Source organism: Stegostoma tigrinum, chromosome 6, assembly GCF_030684315.1.
Source record: "Stegostoma tigrinum isolate sSteTig4 chromosome 6, sSteTig4.hap1, whole genome shotgun sequence".
NCBI classification, from domain to species: Eukaryota; Metazoa; Chordata; class Chondrichthyes; order Orectolobiformes; family Stegostomatidae; genus Stegostoma; species Stegostoma tigrinum.
Genome location: NC_081359.1, coordinates 114,114,235 through 114,121,067, shown reverse-complemented (window position 1 = coordinate 114,121,067; position 6,833 = coordinate 114,114,235).

Here is a 6,833-nt window from a genome sequence, read left to right as displayed (position 1 = left end):
ATTTCAGTTTCCAAAACCTTCCATTTTCTTTTTGACTAAGCTTTCTTTAAAAGACTCCCATGTCAGATGCAGATGTACCCTCAAACAGTCTCTCCCAATCTAATTTCTCCACTTTCTGCCTAATAACAGTGTAATTAGCCTTCTCCAAATTTAGCATTTTCACCTGAGGATCAGCCTTATCCTTATCCATGATTATCTTAAACATTACGGAACTATGATCAGTTCCCAAAACGCTCCCCCACTGAAACTTTGATCACCTGGCCGAGCTCATACCCCAGCCCAAGGTCTAATTTTGCCCACAAAAACAAAGTTGCTGGAAAAGCTCAGTGGGTCTAACAGCATCTATGAAGGAAAAAAAAAGTTAACGTTTCATGTCCAGTGACCCTTCCTCAGTTCTGTTAACTGTTTTTTTCTTCACACCTATTTCCAGACTCGTTAAGCTTTTCCAGCAACTTTGTTTTTGTTCTTGATTTACCGTATCCGCAGTTCTTTTGGTTTTTGTCTAATATTGCTCCTTCCTTCCTTGGACTATCTACATTTTGTTTAAAGAAACTGTCCTGGATGCACCGAACAAATTCTGCCCCATCTAAACCTCTGGCACATAGGGATTCCCAGTCAATGTTTGGGAAATTAAAATCATTCACGCCAACCAGCGTGTTGTTCACACAGCTTTTCATAATCTGTTTGTGTGTCTGTTCCTTTATCTCCTACTGGCCATTGGGAGGCAAATTGTATAACCACACTACAGTAATTACATCTTTTTTTATTCCTGACAGATATTAAACAATCTGAAAGGGTCATTAAGCAGTCAGGAGGAGATATAAACCAATCAGAAAGGTACATTAGCCAGTCAGGAAGGGGCATTAACTGGGACCCACTTCAGTTGACTGATTTGCTTGTGGTATTTTAAATCGCCCTCATTGACTGGACTGGAAATGATAATGAGGTATTCCAGCCTCTGGCTGATTTTGCCAGAGTGAAGGTGGCATCAGCCAGCTGCCAAGTAGTTGGGTTGTCCCTGAGGAACCTTCACGGCATCTTTGCCAATCCCTGATCCCAGGTCAATCCGACAACACCCAGCAGTTACACCAGGAACCACTGGATGAAACTCCAGAGGCCCAGCGATGGGGGTGTGGGGATGAAAAAGCACAACACAGTGAACAGCTAGCTAGCCAGCCAACGTATTCACCCTGGACTGCAAGGTGCTGCAGGCCTTTCTCCTTTGGAAGGTCTGAACAGAACAGGAGCCAGCACATACAGCTCTGGTTGGCATGCACACCTCTGACACACTCTGTTTGCCCTTAAATGCATGGCAAACACTGAGGCAGCAAATTTAGATTAGGCCCGTGATCAGATTAGGATCAGGGTAAAGATCATGCTCAGGATCAGTGTGAAGGTCACATTCAGGGCAAGAGTTAGGGTAAGAATTGCCAAATAATTCTGTTCCTTGAAAATTATTTCGCAGTGAACTCATTTGATGATCCCAGTGAGATCCTGAGCACGGCTAGATCCCAAAGCAGTACTTACAAGCAAAGCATGATTACCATTTATTCCTCTTCCTCTACATCCCTGTGCCCCAGCAAACTCCTGGTAATGGCAATTGGTGCAAATCAGAATCAACCCTTCAACATTTGACCCACATTCCTGGGGCTGAAACTCCAGCTGACATTGAGGAGTCAGGCTTACTCAGACTGAATTCAAACCCAACCTCAAATGTGGTGATTTCTGATTTCTCCCAGTGTGCCATGGGCAAGTGAGTGCAGAAATATATGGTAGATAAATGCATGACTGGAAGAATTGTACAGGAGGAGGCAGTTTAGATTCTTACCTTACCCTAATAATAACATCTCTGGTGCAAACTGGACAACTTACACTTGAACAGAACTGGGACAGAATTCTTCAGGGTGTGCGTTGTTTGTGCTACTGAGGAAGGATTTAAAAATATGCAGCTAGAATGTGAGAATCAGAAAGTAAAAACAGGAAACAGGAAATGCTTGGAAAGACAGAAAGCATGAAAATAGAGAAAAGTACGTTAATAGGTAGAGTTGGAGTAAGGGAGAAGAAATGAAATTTATATCAGGGTCACATTGCACTATCTAGCAGAAAACACTGGGGACTTACCAAGAACGCTTGGCTAATACTGGGGATGGCAGAACTGTACTTTGAGGAGAGACTGGTTCTACTGGGCTTGAATGCTTTAAAGTTTTGAAGGATAAGAAGAGCTGGACAGACCAGATGTAAGAAAGATGTTTCCCCTGTGATGGGGAGTGCAGAGCCAGGAACAATGCAATCTCAGGCTATGAGGGTAGGCTATTTAGGACTGAAGCCACTTCAACTGAGGGACTCAAAAGAGCGATGTTTCCACTGAAATCAATGTGCAGGATTATGGGGTACAGCAATTGGGACCAGTTCCTGGACAAGTGGGACAAGTAATCAAGGACAAGATGACAGAAAGGAGAATAAGAAAAGTGACAGAGAAATCCAGGGCCAAACAGGGCCACAGCAAAAGATAAGTGGGAATCATAGAATTCCTACAGTGTGGAAACAGGTCCTTCAGCCCATCAACATCAAACCTCAGAGCATCCCACTCAGACCTATCCCCCTATAACCCACTTAATCTACACACCCCTGAACACTACAGGCAATTTAGCATGGCCATCCACTCTAACCTGCACATCTTTGGACTGTGGGAGGAAACTGGAGCACCCTGAAGAAACCCACGCAGACACGGGGAGAATGTGCAAACTCCACACAGACAGTTACCCGAGGCTGGAATCAAACCCAGGTCCCTGGTACTGTGAGGAAGCAGCATTAATTCCTGAGCCACCAGAATGGGACAAGTAATGTTAAAAAGACAAGTCTTGAGGCTTTGTGCCCTAAAGCATAGAACATTCACAATAACATGGATGAATTAAACATACAAGTAAATGAAAGCTGGTATCATATAATTGGGATTACGGAGACATAGCTGCAGTGTGACCAGGGATGGGAACTGAATGTCCCAGGGTTTTCACTTTTGAAAAGAGCAGACAGAAAGGAAAAGGGGGCAGAGTTGCATTGCTGGTTAAAGGGGAAATTAATGCAACAATGAGGAAGGATAGTGAAATCTTTAAGCGTCAAGCCTAGGAATACTAAGAGGGAAAGAACAATCATGGGGGTTGTATATTCACCTGCAAATTGTAGGCATGATGTTGGCAATGGAATTAAATAGGAAAACAGACACACACAATAAAGGATCATCTGTAGTTATGGGTGACATTGATCTGTACATAACTTGGGTAAATCAAATCAGCAACAATATTGTAGAGGAGGAATTCCTGCAACGTACATTGAATAATTTTCTGGGCCAATACATTAATGAACAAATTGGAGAACAGACCAACTAGACGGGGACAGGAGGATAAAGTGTTACAAATGGGACAGATTTGGCATCAGTGGGACCTGTACAAGCTGGAGGGGTTGCAACTGAACCAGAATGGGTCCCAATGTCCTTGCTAGGAGCTTTGCCTGTACTATTGAATAGGTTTTAAACTGACTTGGTGGGGGGGGATGAGCGGATGGGGGGATGCAAGAACAAAATAGATTTAAAGTCAGGAGCAAGGTCCAAACAGATGTCGAAGGAATGCTGGGACAGTCATGTTGGCCTGGCCAGTGATGCCATGAATGGATTAAAAAAAGGGCTTTGACAAGGTCCCACATGGAAGGCTGGTCCAAAAGCTGAGAGCCCATGGGATCCAAGGCAATTTGCCAAATTGGACCCACAACTGACTTCCAAATACAAAGCAAAGGGTGATGGTGGAGGGATGTCCTTGCAATTGGAAAATTAGGGGGTACTACAGGGCTTGGCAGTGGGCCCCTCAACTTTTGTTACGGACATTAACTACTAAGATGTGAACGTTTAAAGTATAATTAGCAAGTTTGCAGGGGGCTCAAAAATTGCATTGATAGTGGGAAGGATGGTCTCAGGCTAGAGTCTGATATTGAGTAGCTAGTAAATAGGGCAGAGCAAGGCAGATTGAATTTAATCCTGATAAGTACAAGGTGATACATTTCGGTATGTTTAATAAGGGAATGATGGAACACAATGTATGGGTCTTCCAAATGTCTTCCAAAGTATGGGAGTACTTTCCAAATATTGACTGGGAACACTATAACTTTACAAATATTGACTGGGAACACTATACTTTCCAAATATTGACTGGGAACACTATAACTTACCAAATATTGACTGGGAACACTATAGTTCGAGTACTATAGATGGGTCAGTTTTTGTCCAGTGTGTGCAGGAGGGCTTCCTGACACAGTATGTAGATAGGCCAACAAGGAGGCCAACAAGGGGTGAAGCCACATTAGATGTGGTACTTGGTAATGAGCCCGGCCAGGTGTTAGATTTGGAAGTAGGTGAGCACTTTGGTGATAGCGATCACAATTCTGTTATGTTTACTTTAGTAATGGAAAGGGATAGGTGTATACCACTGGACAAGAGTTATAGCTGGGGGAAAGGCAATTACGATGAGATTAGGCAAGATTTCGGGAGCATAGGATGGGGAAGGAAACTGCAGGGGATGGGCACATTAGAAATGTGGAGTTTATCAAAGGAAAAGCTCCTGTGTGTCCTAGATAAGTATGTACCTGTCAGGAAGGGAGGAAGCTGTAGAGTGCGGGAGCCGTGGTTTATGAAGGAGGTGGTATCTCTGGTCAAGAGGAAGAAGAAGGCTTATGTTAGGATGAGATGTGAAGGCTCAGTTAGGGCACTTGAGGGCTACGAGGTAGCCAGGAAAGACCTAAAGAGAGAGCTCAGAAGAGCCAGGAGGAGACATGAGAAGTTGTTGGCGGATAGGATCAGGGTAAACCCTAAGGCTTTCTATAGGTATTTAAGGAATAAAAGAATGACGAAAGTAAGATTAGGCCCAATCAAGGATAATAGTGGTAAGTGGTGTGTGGAGTCAGAGGAGATGGGGAAACGCTAAATGAATATTTTTCAACAGTATTCACTCTAGAAAACGACAATGTTGTCAAGGAGAATACTGAGATACAGGCTACTAGACTAGGTGGGATTGAGGTTCACAAGGAAGAGGTATTAGAAATCCTTCAGAGTGTGAAGATAGATAAGTCCCTTGGGCCGGATGGGATTTATCCTAGGATCCTCTGGGAAGCCAGGGAGGAGATTGCCGAGCCTTTGGCATTGATCTTTAACTCGTCAGTGTCTACAGGAATAGTGCTAGATGACTGGAGGATAGCAAATGTGGTTCCCCTGTTCAAGAAGGGGAGTAGAAATAACCCTGGTAATTATAGACCAGTGAGCCTTACCTCAGTTGTTGGTAAAGTGTTGGAAAAGGTTATAAGGGATGGGATTTATAATCATCTAGAAAAGAATAAATTGATTAGGAATAGTCAGCACGGTTTTGTGAAGGAAGGTCGTGCCTCACAAAACTTACTGAGTTCTTTGAGAAGGTGACCAAACAGGTAGATGAGAGTAAACCGGTTGATGTGGCGTATATGGATTTCAGCAAGGCGTTCGATAAAGTTCCCCACAATAGGCTATTGTACAAAATGCGGAAGAATGGAATTGTGGGAGATATAGCAGTTTGGATTGGAAATTGGCTTGCTGCAAGAAGACAGACGGTGGTAGTTGATGGGAAATGTTCATCCTGGAGACCAGTTACTAGTGGTGTACCGCAAGGGTCGGCGTTGGGTCCACTGCTGTTTGTCATTTTTATAAATGACCTGGATGAGGGCGTAGAAGGATGGGTTAGTAAATTTGCGGATGACACTAAGGTCGGTGGAGTTGTGGATAGTGACGAAGGATGCTGTAGGTTGCAGAGAGACATAGATAAGCTGCAGAGCTGGGCTGAAAGGTGGCAAATGGAGTTTAATGCAGACAAGTGTGAGGTGATGCACTTTGGTAGGAGTAACCGGAAGGCAAAGTACTGGGCTAATGGTAAGACTCTTGGTAGTGTAGATGAGCAGAGAGATCCCGGTGTCCATGTACACAGATCCTTGAAACTTGCCACCCAGGTTGACAGGGTTGTTAAGAAGGCATACAGTGTTTTAACTTTTGTTAATAGAGGGATCGAGTTCCGGAACCAAGAGGTTATGGTGAAGCTGTACAAAACTCTGGTGCGGCCGCATTGGAGTATTGTGTACAGTTCTGGTCACCACATTATAAGAAGGATGTGGAAGCTTTGGAAAGGGTGCAGAGGAAATTTATTAGGATGTTGTCTGGTATGGAGGGAAGGTCTTACGAGGAAAGGCTGAGGGACTTGAGGCTATTTTCATGAGAGAGAAGAAGGTTGAGAGGTGACTTAATTGAAAATATAAAATAATCAGAGGGTTAGATAGGGTGGATAGGGAGAGCCTTTTTCCTAGGATGGTGACGGCGAGCACGAGGGGGCATAGCTTTAAATTGAGGGGTGAAAGATATAGGACAGATGTCAGAGGTAGTTTCTTTACTCAGAGAGTAGTAACGGAATGGAACGCTTTGCCTGCAACGGTAGTAGATTCGCCAACTTTAGGTACATTTAAGTCATCATTGGATAAGCATATGGACGTACATGGAATAGTGTAGGTTAGATGGGCTTGAGATCGGAATGACAGGTCGGCACAACATCGAGGGCTGAAGGGCCTGTACTGTGCTGTAATGTTCTATAAGGTCAGTTCCCAGAGACTACTGAAGAACAAAGAGACCTGAGTGCACTGGCGAAAGTCCAGAGGAGATTCACCAGGATGCTGCCTGGAACTAAAAGTCTCAGTTATGAGGAAAGTCTGGATAGGCTGTTTATTTTCCTTGGAGCAGAGGGTGCTCCGAGTGAGGTACATAACATTATGACAAG